The sequence below is a fragment of the Schistocerca cancellata genome, chromosome 4 (genome assembly GCF_023864275.1).
Source record: "Schistocerca cancellata isolate TAMUIC-IGC-003103 chromosome 4, iqSchCanc2.1, whole genome shotgun sequence".
NCBI classification, from domain to species: domain Eukaryota; kingdom Metazoa; phylum Arthropoda; class Insecta; order Orthoptera; family Acrididae; genus Schistocerca; species Schistocerca cancellata.
This window is the reverse complement of record NC_064629.1, coordinates 239,581,749-239,601,135: the sequence shown is the minus strand read 5'-3', so window position 1 is coordinate 239,601,135 and position 19,387 is coordinate 239,581,749. Positions and strand designations below refer to the sequence as shown.

The following is a 19,387-nucleotide window of genomic DNA, read 5'->3' as shown; positions in this document are numbered from 1 at the left end:
GACAGGAAAAACGATTTGCAAATTGGTGAATTTTCTTAGAGGTAAACAATGAGTTAGTTAAAGTTAGCTCCAAAACTGCACGCACTCTTACTGCATTAGCAAATAAATTAAGACGGAACACTGGTGTCCAACATACGGTTACGAGGCTAGGAGAGGCGCTGCAGGCGATGTCGTGCTATCAGCAAAGGCACTCACGTCAATTGTGTGCTGCCACAGGCCATTAAAGCCAAACTTTGCCGCAGAGTGCCAACGGATAAGTTCGTCGTACTTCCCAGGTTGATTTCTGTAGTTGTATAACGCAGTGGTGCTTGTATGTTCGCACTGACATCTCTATGTAAACGGCGCTGCTCTCGGTCGTTAGGTGAAGGCCCCCGGGTGCTGCGTTGTCCGTAGTGAGAGGTAGTGACTGAAATTTGTTATTCTCGGCACACTCTAGTCACTCTGGATCTCGGAATGTTGAATTCGCAGACGATTTCCGAAACGGAATGTCCCATGCTTCTAGCTGAATCTACCATTCCGCGTTCAATGTCTTAATTCCCGTCGTGCGGCCATAGTGACGTCGGAAATCTTTTCACATTAATCATCTGAGCACAAATGTCAGCTTGTGTACACGATACTACCCCCATCTGTATATGTTCATATCACTATCCCCCGCCTTTTGTCACCTCGCTGTATTATAGTAACACATTTACACTAGTGGCCATTAAAATTGATAAACCACGAAGATGACGTGCTACAGACGCGAAATTTAACCGACAGGAAAAAGATGCTGTGATATGCAAATGATTAGCTTTTCAGAGCATTCACACAAGGTTGGTGCCAGTGGCGACACCTACAACGTGCTGACGTGCGGAAAGTTTCCAACAGATTTCTCATACTCAAACAGCAGTTGACCGGCGTTGCCTGGTGAAACGTTGTTGTGATGCCTCGTGTAAGGAGGAGAAATGCGTACCATCACGTTTCCGACATTGATAAAAGTCGGATTGTAGCCTATCGCGATTGCGGTTTATCGTATCGCGACATTGCTGCTCGCGTTGGTCGAGATCCAATGACTGTTAGCAGAATATGGAATCGTTGGGTTCAGGAGGGTAATACGGAACGCCGTGCTGGATCCCAACGGCCTCGTATCACTAGCAGTCGAGATGCCAGGCATCTTATCCGCATGGCTGTAACGGATCGTGCAGCCACGTCTTCCCTGAGTCAACAGATGGGGACCCTTGCAAGACAACAACCATCTGCACGAACAGTTCGACGACGTTTGCAGCAGCATGGACTATCAGCACGGAGACCATGGTTGCGGTTACCCTTGGCGCTGCATCACAGACAGGAGCGCCTGCGATGGTGTACTCAACGACGAACCTGGGTGCGCGAATGGCAAAACGTTATTTTTTCGGAAGAATCCAGGTTCTGTTTATAGCATCATGATGGTCGCATCCGTGTTTGGCGACATCGTGGTGAACGAACATTGGAAGCGTGTATTCGTCATCGCCAAACTGGCGTATCACCGGGTGTGATGGTATGGGGTGCCATTGGTTACACGTCTCGGTCACCTCTTGTTCGCATTGACGGCACTTTGAACAGTGGACGTTACATTTCAGATGTGTTATGACCCGTGGCTCTACCCTTCATTCGATCGCATTCGGGAGGATCCTGATTTAGGTTTTCTGTGATTTCCCTAAATCGCTCCAGGCAAATGCCTGGATGGTTCCTTTGAAAAGGCACGGCCGACTTCCTTTCCCATCCTTCCCTGATCCAATGTAACCGATGACCTCGCAGTTTGGTCTCTTCCACGAAACAACCCAACCAACCAACCTTCATTCGATCCCTGCGAAACCCTACATTTCAGCAGGATAATGCACGACCGCATGTTGCAGGTCCTGTACGGGCCTTTCTGGATACAGAAAATGTTCGACTGTTTGCCCTCGACAGCACATTCTCCAGATTTCTCACCAATTGAAGACGTCTTGTCAATGGTGGCCGAGCAAGTGGCTCGTCACAATACGCCAGTCACTACTGTTGGTGAACTGTGGTATCGTGTTGAAGCTGCATGGGCAGCTGTACCTGTACACGCCATCCAAGCTCTGTTTGACTCAATGCCCAGGTGTATCAAGGCCGTTATTACGGCCAGAGGTGGTTGTTCTGGGTACTGATTTCTCAGGATCTATGCACCCAAATTCCGTGAAAATATAATCCCATATCTGTTCTAGTATAATATATTTGTCCATCGAATACCCGTTTATCATCTGCATTTCTTCTTGGTGTAGCAATTTTAATGGCCAGTAGTGTGCTTAAAGATGGAGTTATTTCGATATTTGTGGATTTTTTTAAATTTGCCCGTTTTATAAATAGCTGGTCCAATGAAAAAGGCGCGGCAGAGAACGGGTTTACACTGACATATCATTAGCTACCAGTATCTCAGCCAATGAGAAGAGAGTACGTTTACGCATATTTGGTTTCCTAGAAGAATCGCTTTGTGGAGTCTAAGTGCGATCAGAGGGCAGCCTTCATCCTATATAACTAACAATTAAATTTGAACACGGTAGGCTGCAAAGAGATTGCGGGAGTGATGATGTCGAACACGCGAAATTTCGGTTGTTCTCTGTGAACTATGAATTTTGAATTAACAAAAATACATGTGGCGTATTGTGCAAGTCGGGACCGAGAACTGAATGTTCAGAAGGATCCAGTTGTTGTGCATTTGAGCGATCATTCTGTCATAGACAATTCGTTTTGTAATCTTTCCGGTAACAGATTCGGTTAGATACCATAAGCTGGTTAAAATAAAAGTGACTGTGAAGGGAAGTGACTGACGAAACTGTAACTTCTGATTAGCAAGGACTTGGAGGTTATTTTGTAGCAAAAGAGTGAGTATATTTTTTTTCGAAAACAGTACTTTCACTGACTGGCTCAGGAGTTATGAAACTAAAATTTTTATTGCAAGATGTAGATACGTGTCGTGCTTGTGGTTCTACTACAGCTTCTCCAGGAGAGAAACATTCGTTTTCCAACACAGCAGACGTGGGGATTGGACGGCAGAAGAAGAAATAACCACAAGGAGAACATTTGTCGATAACCAGAACAATTAACCGCGCCGTCCCACATGGTGAAATAGCGTCACGAAGTAAGAAGCTGTGGTAGGTAGAAACCAGGTTTGAGAATAATTCTGATAGAGGACAGTGTAACACAGTGAACGAAAGATAGCATGAGACAGCGCACGAGAGAGTGAAAAAGAACAGGGATGCCAAGAGGACTGGGACTTTACGACAGGAAAGGGATGTCAAACATCATCCAGACGACGGGGGGCGTAGCGCAGAATTGAACAAGTTAGCGACAGATGCAGTTAACAGCCGGCACGGCAGATCAGCGCTGGCATCGTACAGAACGGACAGGGGCCCTGAAACTGGTATAACTGAAGGACGAGTGCAGACCTACAGAGAAGGCACGCAGCGACCACAGCAGACAGCAGAAGATTTATTTTGTCTGTTTAGTGCTTGTATTTAAAAGACTTAAAAGGATGGAAGAGAGTGACAGTTCTGTAATTGTGAGATAAGGGGCTGAGGTTCAGTTCAGTACGATTACCAGTGAAACAAGCACTCCTGAACAAAGACAAGCAGGTGGCTTAGTAAATAATGATGTACCTCAGTTATCTCCAATTATAGGGATAAAACTGGAACAAAATGCTTCAACAGATGAAACTATGGGACATAGTTCAAATTTTGACAGCAATCAGGTGAACGATTTTAATTATACTCATTTGTTTAGTGTTACTCCATTTAACGTAAAGGAATAGGAAAATGTGGAAGTAGGTACCAAATTTGATCTGGCGCCTATCGACAATGGAAAATAGGGAATAAGTCTGAAGGAAGCAGGATAGAAAGAATGCCGGAAGTGTTTGCTGCATTGACGGGTACTAAGAAAAAGATTGTAATTAAATAAACGAAATGTTAGTAAGGTAAAGCAGCACACTGGTAACCTAAACAAGAAAAGTGATGAACATACTGTTAATCATGATAAGAAAATTGAGCAGAAGCCTAGTAGTATTAATAATTGGCTGGTGAGCTTAAGAAATTTAAATCTGAAATTAATGTGAAACTGAAAAACCACGCTGCTGATCCAAAGAAAATGTGAGACCAAGATCTGTATTTGTTTGAAACTAAGTTGATGAAAGTCTTTGCCAAGTTGAGAAGAAATGTAGGCAATACTCAGAAAATCTCAAAAGCCAATTAACAGAGATAGATTTTATTACGTCGAAATTCTTAGGAGAACCTAGAACATGGGGTGTGACTGCTACTGAGAAATATTAAACGTTGTGACAGTTTAACAAAGCATTTTTAAAGAATATTGGGGCAAACAGAAAGAAATGGGAATGAAAAATAGTTTCTGGACCGGTGAGAAGTTTAATCCTAGACAAGAAAGTGTAAAGAAGTTTTCCCTGAAGTGGGTTAGTAGTTTGTCATATTTAACAAATAAAATCGAGCCTGACCAGATTGTCGTGGGTTTGGATAGAAAGCTGGCCATTAATTGGCGTAACAAAATAATTGCTGCTGCTAGTGATAATGTAAATAAGTTTATTATTTACTTGGAGATAGTTGAAAAGTAATTATAGGACGAGGAGTAACCAAATTTTAGGCCCCATGGAAATGTGTAAAACCACCAAAATGTAAGTTTAAAGAATGGATGTTTTCTGAAACAATAATGGAAGACGTGCAAAGATCTGGCGTCATGCTACAGCAATCAGACCAATTGACAGAGGGCAAGGACCAGTGTATAGATCGCGTTCTCCAGTCCGTGACGATAATTTTCAGAATAGACAAGAGGTGGAGTTACGAGTGGGAAACGAAATAGAATCTCAGATTACTGATACCGTCTGTGAAGTGGCTAGATTTGCAGAACTGGTAACAGTAATTTGATTTTGCTAGCTATGCCCTTTTTATACTATAACAAAGAGTATCGGAAGTTCAAAATAATGATAGGAATGGTACAACTGAGGCTAATGGGATTTTTGAGGTTAGAATATTCATGTTTGACGGTGGTTTGGAAGAGTTTTTTTATAGGAAAGAACGAAGTAAACACTGCAGTACAGACAATCTGGTAGATAGTTTAAAGGAAAATAACGAAACATCTCACGCAGGATAACGTGTACAGTGAAAGTGATGACGAATCTTGCATGGAAGAAGGAGAGGACACTGATAGTGAAGGACTGAAGGTGCTAGATGACAAAAGTGTGAATGAAACATTGGAGGCAGCTGAAAAATACTTACGTGCGGTAATCGGAGAAGTACAACCAGGCAATGGCCAGAACGTGGTCAGGCAGTTAGTGAGAATTTAGAAGAGGATGAAGACGACAGTGAATTTGGGCAGTTGCTGAGTAATCTGATTACTGTCAAAAGAAAGGAGGTGATTTGAAAAAAAAATGTTTTGATCTGTCATTAGTAGAAAATATTTAATTTTCCTTTCTTATTGTCAGTCTTCCTCTTCTTCGATTGTGAACTATTTCTACCCTCTTTAATCTTCTTCGCTATCTAGAGCAGAGTAGAGGGATTAGGAGGTGTTGTTGTGCTAAAGTTAGCTAGTGAAAATTTAAATTATATTTAGAGGAGGGGTAAGTATTAATGGACTTTGGAGAGTACATAAAATGAATGTGTATGATGAGGACAGTAATCAGGCATGAAATACTTGTCATAGAGAGTTGTGTTGTCATGATGAAAAATCGGCAGTGAATATTTGAAGATACTGTAGTCTCCTCTTCTCTGAACTGTTTATCGTCAAAGATCCACTTTCGTACAAGGCTACACTCCGTACAATACCCTCGAAAAGATTTGGCACCGCTTTAATTTACATTCGTTGTTAAGAAGTCTATGTTTTTACAGATGTTTTAGTTACTATTGCCGATCTGCATTTTTTAATCCTCTGTACTTCGAGCATCATCAGTTAAACTGCTGGCCCAATAGCAAAAATTATCTAATACTGAAAGACAAAATTTAGAATTAATAGATGGAGTGAAAGGGAGTGTAAAATCCGAGACAGCACAGCAACAACTTCAGAAGCCAATACCAATTTCGCATTTCATTTTACAATCTTGGCAAGCAAAAAAGAGGAAGAGGAGATAACTGTTTAACGTCCTGTCGACAACAAGATCATTGGAGATGGAGCACAGGCTAGGACTAGAGAACGATGGGGAAGGAAATCGGCCGTGCCCTTTCAAAGAAACCATCCAGGAATTTGTCTGAAGCGATTAAGGGAACTCATGGAAAACCGAAATCAGGATGGCTGAACGCAGGTTTGAACCACTGCACTCCCGAATGAGATCCGGTGTGATAACTTCGCTCGTTGCAAGCAAAAGAGAGGTTTATAGACATGATCACAAAGGGTCTGCATATGACACATTTAGAGATCGGACTCTACGTACTGAAGCACCTCCAAAAATTATACAGCACCACGATCTGCTTCGCAGAGAAAGTAATCAGTTGAATTAAGAGAGCGGGAGAACTGAATACCTTATCGCACATCGGGACCAAAAACTAAAAGATCATTTCACCAGATATGCAGTGAAAAACCTTATAAACCAAATCATGAAGCACCAGCTAAGAGTAGCACATCTGTGGGAATATACGACACATATTGGGCCGCAATAGGAGACAAACTAAGAGAAATTTTTAATTAAGTAGTAACTGGGCAAGTCTCCCGAACAATTATACGGAGGGCAGAACCTTGTTTCACCGAGGAATTCAAACTCAAAGTCAGGAGCGGAATATCGTCCAATAACTTGATTATTAGTGGATTTCAAGTTTTATACAAGACTTTTAATTACCCCATTAAAAGAAATCACGGGGCGTATCTTAAGAGAACATCAGAACTGTGCAATGACAAACATCCTGCCAGCATACATTGATCTAGTCTATTTAAAGTGGTAGTCATATTTGGCATTACATTTAACGTTTCCAGACTTCGTAAGTGCCTATGATACAATAGAACAGTATGCGACAGAGACAATGACTGTGGTGGTTTCGATAATAACTTTGTACATAGACCGGAAAATGGCATAAGTGGCAATTGTACTAAAATAACGTTTAACCAAACTTTAACTTCACAGATAAAACAAGAGCTTTGAGACGGCGATGCCCGTTCTCTGGAAAATTATACCCCACTGCCGCTGAGTCTCTTCTTCGTAGGATACACGTGAGTTGGTTGGGGCTAATTTACAGACGATTAAAGATTGTGACCCATGTTTATGCAGGTGACATAAGTGTGCTGACCAATAATCCACAGAAATTGGGTATTTTTAGTGAAATCACGCGAGATTATGAACTGCATAGCCAGTGTAGACTGAATTTGGACCAATCTGTCAGCAAATGATTGGGGGCAACCTGTGCGATATCAGCTGGGGCTGAACTAGCTCTGAAGGCGGAAATAATTCAACTAGGACCCACAATTAATGTAAACCTAAAACTGATGTACTTATAAAATAGTCAGATAGAAAAATTTACATTGTTTTGCATTCCTTCATTCTCTGTCGTACTAAATACATTTCGCATACAACTAAATTACAGATGACCCTATTCCGAAGTTACTGTTTACTCTCATGGTTCGGAAGTTTTCTCTGTTTCATATTTCTTCTAACAGTCTGTAGCTGAGGTTCATACAGAACTTGATCTGTAATAGGCTGGTACGAGAACACATCTTATGTTCTTCGATGTCTGCTTTATGAAAATGTTGCAATGGCCGAAAGTATTTTTAAGTCTGTTACTGCTTGATACTATTGTGTCCTCCCCTGAAACGTTGTTTTATCGATTGCCTCTTGGAAATGAATTGCGCAGACAGTCGTTCTTTGTTTATACGCAAAGAGAAAACGCAGTACATTCAGTCTGATTTTGAACACCTAACTCACAGGCGCTGTGACAAGTCTGTCGTAAAACAATACCCGATTAATTTCATTTTTACTGCGTCGTTTCTTCCTTTGACGGGCGGGAAAAAAACCTCGCGTTTATTTAGAATTTTGACATTCGCCTTTCAGTCCGCTTCTGTGACAGTTCTCTCGGAAAAGCAATCACAAATTAATATCGTTTATAAACCGACAGCTTCGTAAGCAGGAAAAACCGATATTTGCTTCTTTAGACCGTCAACCTACAAATAGAAATGTTGGCTCTATCCCGTACCGAGAGGAAATAAACTCGCTCAGCGCTCTAGGAACTGTTGGCGCGTGGAAACGATAACACGCCACTCCAATCAGGTTAGCTTGTAAAATGCACAACACAATTTAGAATCATATAAAGCACGATTCGTATTCGAAATACGAAACTGGTAAATTCCAAGTCAGTTTCAGCCATTATAAGCTCACCAGATAAAATATTAGTTCCCTTTGAAAGACTACACAGGTCGCTTTGGAGCTTTGCAGACGGTGTAGAACTGGTACCAGCGGATCATGTGATTCTCCATCGCTGACGTAAGTGGTGTGTACGTGTCAGTCGATTGTATGGATTCAGTGCAGTGAGGTAGGGCGACGAGGAGATGTGACAATGTCAGAAAGCAGCTATCGTGTTTGGACGTCCCCATGTACACACCGTGAAACAATATGGCCGATATGATGGCGAATCGAGGCGGACTATACCGTCTACAAGGAATGGTGCACCTCTGGCAGCCATGTAATGCAACGTAAGAACGGTGGTCGTAGTAAGATACTAATCGACGCGAGTGTCACGTCCTGTCAACAACAATAGGCTTCAAATCCAACGGGAATTCTTTGATAAGTATAGAAGCTGCAGCAATGAATTAAAATTTGTGCCGCGCCCATGACTTGAACCTAGGTCTCCTGCTATCTAGGCAGATATGCTAACCACTACAACACTGTAGCATTATGGCTACCACTGACCGGTGTGGCCGAGCGGTTCTAGACGCTTCAGTCTGGAACCGCGCAACCGCTACGGTCGCAGGTTCGAATCCTGCCTTGGGCATGGATATGAGTGATGTCCTTAGGTTAGTTAGGTTTAAGTAGTTCTAAGCTCTAGGGGACTGATGACCTTAGATGTTAAGTCCCATGGTGCTCAGAGCTATTATGGCTACCGCGGGTGCACCCACTACTCTAGTCCAACGCTCTCCCTAACACAAACTTCAATTCACACTTAGAGACCGTTTACCCCTTCTTAACCCTGGCATAGCAAGGCGGAGTAAAAAATTACCCCAGTTCATATAATTTTTTATCCTTTGTCGGTACTACTGGCTTCTCGGGTGGGAGTCACTGTTTACCTTTCCATTCAGTATTGCTGTTCACGTGAGGAGGCTATAACCTGTCAGGCTTTATTCTCCAGCATCCTTTCACAAGTGGTTCAAATGGCTCTGAGCACTATGGGACTTAACATCTTAGGTCATCAGTCCCCTAGAACTTAGAACCACTTAAACCTAACTAACCTAAGGACAGCACACACATCCATGCCCGAGGCAGGATTCGAACCTGCGACTGTAGCTGTCCCGCGGTTCCGGACTGCAGCGCCTAGAACCGCACGGCCACCACGGTCGGCCACCGCGGCCGGCCATCCTACGCTGCATTTACCGTAGGTCTCTAGAAGAGCGTAGCGTTCCAAAGGATTGGAAAAGGGCGCAGGTCATCCCAGTTTTCAAGAAGGGACGTCGAACAGATGTGCAGAACTATAGACCTATACCTCTAACGTCGATCAGTTGTAGAATTTTGGAACACGTATTGTGTTCGAGTATAATGACTTTTCTGGAGACTAGAAATCGAAATCGGAGATAATAGGTAAACTCCAGCGGAAGACTCTGCAGGAGAGACACTCAGTAGCTCGGTACGGGCTTTTGTTAAAGTTTCGAGAACATACCTTCACCGAAGAGTCAAGCAGTATATTGCTCCCTCCTACGTATATCTCGCGAAGAGACCACACAGGGGCATACCGACAGTCCTTCTTTCCACGAACAATACGAGACTGGAATAGAAGGGAGAACCGATAGAGGTACTCAAGGTACCCTCCGCCACACACCGTCAGGTGACTTGCGGAGTATGAAAAAAAAAACCAGATACACTACGTTATCAAAAGTATCCGGACACCTGGCTGAAAATGACTTACAAGTTCGTGGCGCCTTCCATCGGTAATGTTGGAATTCAGTATGGTGTTGGCCCATCCTTAGCCTTTATGACAACCTTCAATCTCGATCTCGCAGGCATACGTTCAATTAGCTGCTGGAATGTTTCTTGGGGAATGGCAGCCAATTCTTCACGGACTGCTGCACTGAGGAGAGGTATCGATGTGTGTCGGTGAGACCTGGCACGATGTCGGCGTTCCAAAACATCCCAAAGGTGTTCTTTAGGATTCAGCTCAGGACTCTTTCTTTCTTAAATTAGATCTCTGACAGTCTTTGTTAGGAAAGTATGACAGTTATTGTTATAGCAGAGGTTGAAAATAGCGCTTCAGTTGTAAATTACTTTATTTTCACACGACCGGTTTCGGACTGTTATTAGCCCATCCTCAGGTGTCGTAGCTGTGCTGTGGTCCCCGAGCGCCGCGTGTATCAGGCACGGTGTGCTGTCTTTGAGCGCAGAACAGGGACTCCCTGCTATAACGATAACTGTCATACTTTCCAAACAAAGACTGTGAGAGATCTAATTTAAGTAAAAAAATTGATTCTGTCAGTATTATTTAAAAAAAAACTTTCATTATAAATGACTGCAGATCATGTGATTCTCCACCGCTGACGTAAGTGGTGTGTACGTGTCAGTCGATTGTATGTATTCAGTGCAGTGAGGTAAGTCGACGAGGAGATATGACAGTGTCAGAAAGCAGCTATCGTGTTTGCGAGGTGTGGCAAGTGCACTGAAGTGTAAAAAGTTATGGTACAGCTAAATGCACAGATATATATATATATATATATATATGGCAGTATTATCGCGTCCACAAGGTATAAAAGTGCATTGCATTGGCAGAGTTGTCATTTGTCCTCATGTGACAAGGTTTCCAATGTGATTATGACCTCACGATGGGAATGAACAGACTCTGAACGCAGAGTGGTAATTGGAGATAGACGGATGGAACATTCGGTTTCTGAAATCGTTAGGGAATTCAATATTCCGAGATCTATAGTCTCAATAGTGTGCCGAGAATAACAAATTTCAAGTATTACCTCTCACCACGGACAACGCAGTGGCTGATAGCCTTCACTTAACGACAGAAAGCAGCGGCCATTGCGTAGAGTTGTCAGTGCTAACTGACAAGTAACACTGAGTGAAAGAAACGCAGAATACATTGTCGGACGTCCGACAAGCGTATCCGTTAGGACAGCGCAGCCAAATTTGACGTTAATGGGCTATGGAGCAGACGACCGACGTGAATGCCTTTGCTAACAGCACTACATCTCCTGCAGCACCTCTCCTGGGCTGGTGACGATATCGGATGGACCCTAGACGACTGGAAAACCGTAGCCGGATCAAATGAGTAACAATTTCAGTTGATAAGAGCTGATGGCAGGGTCCGAGTGTGGCGCAGATCCCATGAAGCCATGGACCCAACAAGGCAGTGTGCAAGCTGGTGGTGGCTCCGTGAAGGTTTGGGATGTGTTTAAATGAAATTGACTGGGTCTTCTGGTCCAGCTAAACCGATCGTGTATTGGATATGGTTATGTTAGTTCACGTGGAGAGCATATGCAGCCATTCGTGGTCTTTATGATTCCAAACGTGTTACCAGGCCACAATTGTTCGCGATTGGTTTGAAGAACATTCTCGACAGTTGGAGCGAATGATTTGGCCACCAAGATCGCTCGACATAAATCCCATCGAACATTTATGGGATGTAATGGAGAGATCAGTTCATCCACAAAATCCTGCACCGGCAGCGCTTTCGAAATTATGGATGGCTATAGAGCCAGCATGGTTCAATATTTCTGCAGGGGACCTCCAACGACTTGTTCAGTCCATGACGCGTCGATTTGGTGCACTACGCCAGGCTACGGTCGCAGGTTCGAATCCTGCCTCCGGCATGGATGTGTGTGATGTCCTTAGTTTGGTTAGGTTTAAGCAGTTCTAAGTTCTAGGGGACTGATGACCTCAGATGTTAAGTCCAATACTGCTCAGAGCCATTTCAATTATTTTGAACTACGCCAGGCAAAAGGAGGTCCGATGCGATAATAGGAGTACCTTCTGTCACTTCAGTGTATATGTTCATCTGTGTATTTGTGGTTATGGCAGTTCTACGAGTATGTAAAGAAGCTCTTTAGATAACTCCCATGATTACTTTAGATAATCCTTTAGTTATAACCATCTGGATTTTTTTGTAGCCGTTATTACAAACCAGTGATTTTTTGGGTAATTAACGTCTCACAGTAAAGTGCACAATGAATATTATAGTGAAAAGATGATTCAATAGTTTTATCGTGGGACAGTCAATGAAAAGTTTTACTTAATTATTGAAATTTAGGGTTTAATTAATCTCATTTACTTACTCACTAAAATGTGTAGCCCAGGTGGACTGCAGTCCTTAATTTTACCTTATTTTCTCTGATCAAACAAACTTTTTATCCGAATTACTTTCTTTACTGGTTATAGTGTGTTTTGAAAACGAAATACAGGGGAGCCGAGAAATGTTGCGACAAACTTCTAGGGGAATTGGAGCACACCATAAGAATTGAGACTTGCATAGCAACTCATTGACGCAAACGTCAAGGGTAAGTGGTGACAGATCGAATATCGGAAAGGAAACAAGACAGTCATTCATTTGGAATATTTATTGGACATAACGAGAACACATGGTGTATGATATGAATACAGCTCTAATGTTAAAACAGATGTCCGCCGTTTGTACTATCAGACGTCACGTGTGCCTGCCGCCGACTGGGCATTGACTGCCGGATTGTAGCAGCTGCTCAGACGATTCTTGCTACGAGATATATTTCAAAATCCGCAGGACAGCGATAAATGAGAGATCTCATGGTTCACCACAGCAAGAAATTAGGGTTCGATGAATCCGGTGGTGTGAAGGTCAGGGAAGAACTGATCGCCGGCCGCGGTGGTCTAGCGGTTCTAGGCGCTCAGTCCGGAGCCGCGCGACTCCTACTGTCGCAGGTTCGAATCCTGCCTCGGGCATGGATGTGTGATGTCCTTAGGTTAGTTAGGTTTATGTAGTTCTAAGTTCTAGGGGACTGATGACCATAGATGGTAAGTCCCATAGTGCTCAGAGCCATTTGAACCATTTTGAAGAACTTATCCAAACAGGATATCCGTGAAGCAAATTCGAAGAGATCAGCGCGTTTGACCAACACGATGTATTATATACTCACGCTGTATCCAACATGGCCAATATAATGCCGCTAACTTTCCTACACTCATTTTGATGCCACATGACGCTTACGTCAACAGCCAGGAAATTCTCGCGCCTTCCTCATCAGGTAGCTTACAAAAGCAGCTGATTTTGAATGAAATCTAGTTTCAAACTTTATCATATTACTTTTGCCCTGTTAACCTTTTTCACGAATAAAGTCATGGATGTCAATACGAGACGGTCTCTTTTGTGTCCACTGCTCTTTCGCGTAAACCCGCGTATTAACATTGTGTCTCTTTCAGTTGCTATACTGACAGGCCTTGGTGGCCCAACGACAGAGAGTGACAAATGGCGAGATCGTTCCTCATTGACCACGAGTTTCAGAACGCCATTTGTTTCCCCTGCATTGTATTTTACCATTCTGGAGTAAAGCAAGAGGAACTGACGCAAAACATTTGAACGTTCTGAATACTGATTCTGTTGTACAACATTTGTATATCGTAATACGTTTCGGCGTTTCATTTTACGTTAGTCAACATCAATAAACAATCGTACAGCAAGTCGATTATGTGATGATGGTAACCGAATTCCATTTTCACAGAAGTTTTTTAAAGTAAAGTTTTGATTGAATATGATTCATTGATTATAACTAATTTGGTTTATATAATTATGAACGGTAATCTAGAGCGGTATAGGTCGTTTCCACTCTTCGCTGTAAAAGTAGAATAGAAGATGTAAGTGCAACTTTCGGTTAACTATTTCCATTCCTTACGGAGACATACAAACTAGTGTTACTTGAGTCGGTGGTTCTACAAGCAAGAGGAAGTATCTGAAAAAAAAATCTTCAGGTTTTAGACTTATTTTTGTCAGCTTCTGTTTACACTTTACAATAAAAGTTTTTGTTGCTTTTTATAATTATGCACTGGGACGATGGATTCGTGAAGTTGCCAAGTTGCCAAGTTCCGTTGTCAGCTACTCTCGCGTCATGAAGGGTGCGGAATGAAGAGCAGCTGTAATTTCGCTGCTCACTCATCTGTATAAGGCTGACTAAAGAATGAAAGGGCTTGACAATCGAAACCGAAACCTCGTAACGGCGCTCCAGTACCACTCTAGACAAACTTTGTGTTTTATTGGTCTGCGCTTTTACTACCCTCAGGGCAATAAAAGTCGAGTTGTTGACTTCCCCAGAGAACGACGCGAAAGAAAGACAGATTCCGCTGATGTGCACATATCTGAGCGTTAACGACGAGCGAAGCAGTCCCAAGCGCGTGTTAAAAATAAATAAAACTGCGGGTGCTATTAATTGACACTTCGTAAAGCGGGGAACGTGTCAGACCTTACACCAACATGCAGAGTGCAGGCTACAGGCAGTCTCTGTAAAGTATACTGACGATCAATTATAATTAAAATTAATTATGACTAATGCTAATCTCCTCACATCGATAATTATGTGAAATACTTCTAGATTGGTTCAAATGGTTCTGAACACTATGGGACTTAACTTCTGAGGTCATCAGTCCCCTAGAACTTAGAACTACTTAAACCTAACTAACCATCACCCACGTCCATGCCCGAGGCAGGATTCGAACCTGCGACCGTAGCGGTCGCGCGGTTCCAGACTGTAGCGCCTAGAACCGCTCGGGCTTCTAGATTAGTGTATGCACACACTTTTGAGCTTGTGTTAGGACAAAACGGTGAAACAGCCGCTGTCCTCCTCTGACCCTGCTCAGTTCTTCTTTCATACAGAATGACTCACCTAAAACTTGCACCGGAGATATTGCGGAAATGGAAAGTGCTGTTGATGTGCGGTTTGTACAGAATGCACTGGTAGTCAGGGGCTGGTATCGTTAGCCGATAAAGACATTGTAATAATACTTAAAAAGTGTATTTTTTGTGCAAACATACTCCTTTTCAACGGAATAATGCCTGTTGACAGTAACGAACTAAAATGTTAAAAATTAGAGTCACTGGTGTATGTTGGAAGATTATATTGCGAGTTGTTTACGAGGTATCGTAGTTTGAAAAATCCCCATACCGACACTTCTACAGTACCTGTGATAGCACACACTAGAGAACAACCTAAGTGCATTCACTAGTTATGTGTATTCTGACAAGTAACGAGACAAATGACCATCACAAGTTGTGTTCAAAATGACCACCGGCAGCGGCAATACACGCTTCCAGTCTGGTATGGAATGACTGCGGCACACATGCTAGCATTTCAGCGGAGATACCGGAGAAATTTGCAGTAATACGCCGTTGCATATCGCCAAGTGTAATTGGTATGTGCCCGTACACAGCGTCTTTCAATTTTCCCCACAGATAAACGTCTGCAGTCGGCAAATCCGGGGACCGGGCAGGTCAAGATGCAGGTCCTCTGTAAACAACTCGTGAAGACATCTACATCTACATTTACATCCATACTCCGGAAGCCACCTGACGGTGTGTGGTGGAGGGTACCTTGAGTACCTCTATCGGTTCTCCCTTCTATTCCAGTCTCGTATTGTTCATGGAAAGAAGGATTGTCGGTATGCCTCTGTGTGGGCTCTAATCTCTCTGATTTTATCCTCATGGTCTCTTCGCGAGATATACTTAGGTGGGAGCAATATACTGCTTGACTCGTCGGTGAAGGTATGTTCTCGAAATTTCAACAAAAGCCCGTACCGAGCTACTGAGCGTCTCTCCTGCAGAGCCTTCCACTGGAGTTTATCTGTCATCTCCGTAACGCTTTCGCGATTACTAAATGATCCTGTAACGAAGTGCGCTTCTATATCTCTTCTATCAACCCTATCTGGTATAGATCCCACACTGGTGAGCAGTATTCAAGCAGCGGGCGAACAAGTGTACTGTAACCTACTTCCTTCGTTTTCGGATTGCATTTCCTTAGGATTCTTCCAATGAATCTCAGTCTGGCGTCTGCTTTACCGACGATCAACTTTATAAACTTTATATGATCATTCCATTTATATGATCATTCCATTTAGACACTTGTGTACATTGAGATTCAATTGCCATTCCCTGCACCATGCGTCAATTCGCTGCAGATCCTCCCGCATTTCAGTCCAATTTTCCATTGTTGCAACCTCTCGATATACAACAGCATCATCCGCAAAAAGCCTCCGTGAACTTCCGATGTTATCCGCAAGGTCATTTATGTATATTGTGAACAGCAACTGTCCTACGACACTCCACTGCGGCACACCTGGAATCACTCTTACTTCGGAAGACTTCTCTCCATTGAGACTGAGATGCTGCGTTCTGTTATCTAGGAACTCTTCAATCCATTCACACAATTGGTCTGATAGTTCATATGCTCTTACTTTGTTCATTAAACGACTGTGGGGAACTGTATCGAACGCCTTGCGGAAGTCAAGAAACACGGCATCTACCTGGGAACGCGTGTCTATGGCCCTCTGAGTCTCGTGGACGAATAGCGCGAGCTGGGTTTCACACGATCGTCTTTTTCGAAATCCACGCTGATTGCTACAGAGTAGATTTCTAGTCTCCAGAAAAGTCATTATAGTCGAACATAATACGTGTTCCAAAATTCTACAACTGATCGACGTTAGAGATATAGGTCTATATTTCTGCACATCTGTTCGACGTCCCTTCTTGAAAACGGGGATGACCTGTACCCTTTTCCAAACCTTTGCAACGCTACGCTCTTGAGACCTAGGGTACACCGCTGCAAGAAGGAGGCAAGTGCCTTCGCGTACTCTGTGTAAAATCGAACTGGTATCCCATCAGGTCCAGCGGCCTTTCCTCTTTTGAGCTATTTTAATTGTTTCTCTATCCCTCTGTCGTCTAATTCGATATCTACCACTTTTTTCATCTGTGCAACAATCTAGAGAAGGAACTACAGTGCGCCGGCCGGAGTGGCCGTGCGGTTCTAGGCGCTACAGACTGGAACCGCGTGACCGCTGCGGTCGCAGGTTCGAATCCTGCCTCGGGCATGGATGTGTGTGCTGTCCTTAGGTTGGTTAGGTTTAAGTAGTTCTAAGTTCTAGGGGACTGATGGCCACAGCAGTTAAGTCCCATAGTGCTCAGAGCCATTTGAACCATTTTTGAACTACAGTGCAGTCTTCCTATGTGAAACAGCTTTGGAAAAAGACATTTAGTATTTCGGCCTTTAGTCTGTCATCCTCTGTTTCAGTACCATTTTGATCACAGAGTGTCTGGACATTTTGTTTTGATCCACCTACCGCTTTGACATAGGAACAAAATTTCTTAGGATTTTCTGCCAAGTCAGTACATACGAAATAGAGACGCCAAAGAAGTTCATGCAGTACACTGCGCCAAAAAGAAGTTTTCTCGATGCGCTAGATTAACTACAAAGTTTCAACATCAAGAAACGACAACTAGACCAAATTTCAAACTAACAAAATGAATTTAACAAAAAATTTTGTATTAAACTTTTATTAAAATTATCGTAGCTCCTTGCGGGAAAAGATCCCAAAATATGCGAAATACTATTTACTTAAATTTGTCAGTAAAATTAAAGATTTGTCACTGTGTCAAGGTTTGAATTTTCTGCTGAGGGACTTAAGTATTCGAGTATCTTTATTTGGCTTAATAACTATTGTTCCACTCCATAAATGTTTACATAGCTAAGAATTATTATGTCTTACGTTTTTAAAGAATATTTCAGTTTCTTTGCGTTTTACAGTTTCTTACTAAATTCTCTTATTGACATAATTGACAAAAAGCAGTTGTACTAAAACTGTTTTCATTCATTAAATGCATATGCAAACATTGCTTGTTTCAACTTAATAAGAACAAATTAATATCCATACTTGTCACAATGTTACTTTTATTTGATTGTCATCGAGTTTGTAGTTGTAAGACCTAAATGAATATGCATTTCAATGTTTAATGTAAATTCATGTATTTTTTAAACAACTGTTAATTCTGAAAATAAATTATTCAGTATGCCAGTCATTATGAAGCATGACATCTATTTTCGTATATGTGTGTACATGAATTGCATGTGTCATACAATTGTAGCACTTATAAATTACAAAGCGGACATGTTGTACACAAAGTTTTATGACTTTATACATTTTGTATCGAGCTGTAGGAAAACATTATATGTTTATACGTGAAATCTACATTCCTCGCAGAGGCTATACGAACGCGAATTGTTGTTTTTTCTGTTTGTTGCAATGTGGTTGTTAACTATAGTTTTTCTTTTATATTTGTTGTATCAGATATGAAGGTGGCTAACGCAAAAGCCGGTAAATCATAATGACAAGCATATGCGATCAGTGACAAAGTAATTGTGTTAGGATTGCCACTGCCACCTTGATCACGGGCTCTCAGCGTGACGTTATGTCCGCCTTTGAAAACAACACTGGTTCACTTTTTGAAAAAAAAGGAAAAAGGAATGCATCACAATTGATGCACATCACTCCTGGAAATCTATAGGAAAGAAGTGATTTACATCGTTGTTTGTTGGATTCGAGTACTTGTAAGTGATGGGTTTTCGCATTTGTTGGAGAATTGCATCTTGCTCCTTCCTTTTTTTTTATGGAGTAGTGGTGTGTTACCACTTAGTGGGCCTCTTATTGGAGTTCCTTTATGATCAGTGTTACATGTAGGTTCAGGTAATACAACTCTGCATTCATTGAGATTTATTGTCCCTCTAGTTTTACTCAGTGATAAAATCATAGCTTATTTTTACGTTAACTATGAGTTAATGGCATTCACGTCGAGCAGCAGAAAAAATAAGAGCGTACAATTTCATGGTTAGCACAGTTATTTTACTTCGTCCTATTAGGTTGTCGCTTAAGACAATACCGCCCATACTGAAATTGGAAATCCTTATCACATTTGGCCAAGAAACATTTTGATATTGCTTTATTTTCCTGTTATAGTGAGAAACTTCTGTAACAGGATAAGCACCAGCAAAGCGGGATATCATGGTGAAAGTTTTGTTGGCTTTCCAGACAAGTGATGAAATTACTAGCAACCCATTCCTCACTGTGTTCTCTGTTTTTCCCTTTCAGCTTTCCAACACTTGGAACAGGCTGTTCCAGACCGCATGGGCGAAGGTGGGCAGGTGTGGACAAGAATCAAGTGTGCGTACAGTATTGAAGTCGGGCCGTCGAGTCCGCGACCGTACTGCAAAGACC

The 19,387-nt window shown here is 42.4% G+C and overlaps 1 protein-coding gene across 1 annotated transcript in view; it reads right to left on the bottom strand.

Annotated features, from left to right (window-relative positions):
• LOC126184040 (diacylglycerol kinase 1-like) overlaps positions 1-19,387 on the bottom strand; it is a 462,137-nt gene that overhangs the window by 248,811 nt on the left and 193,939 nt on the right. The window lies entirely within an intron of this gene.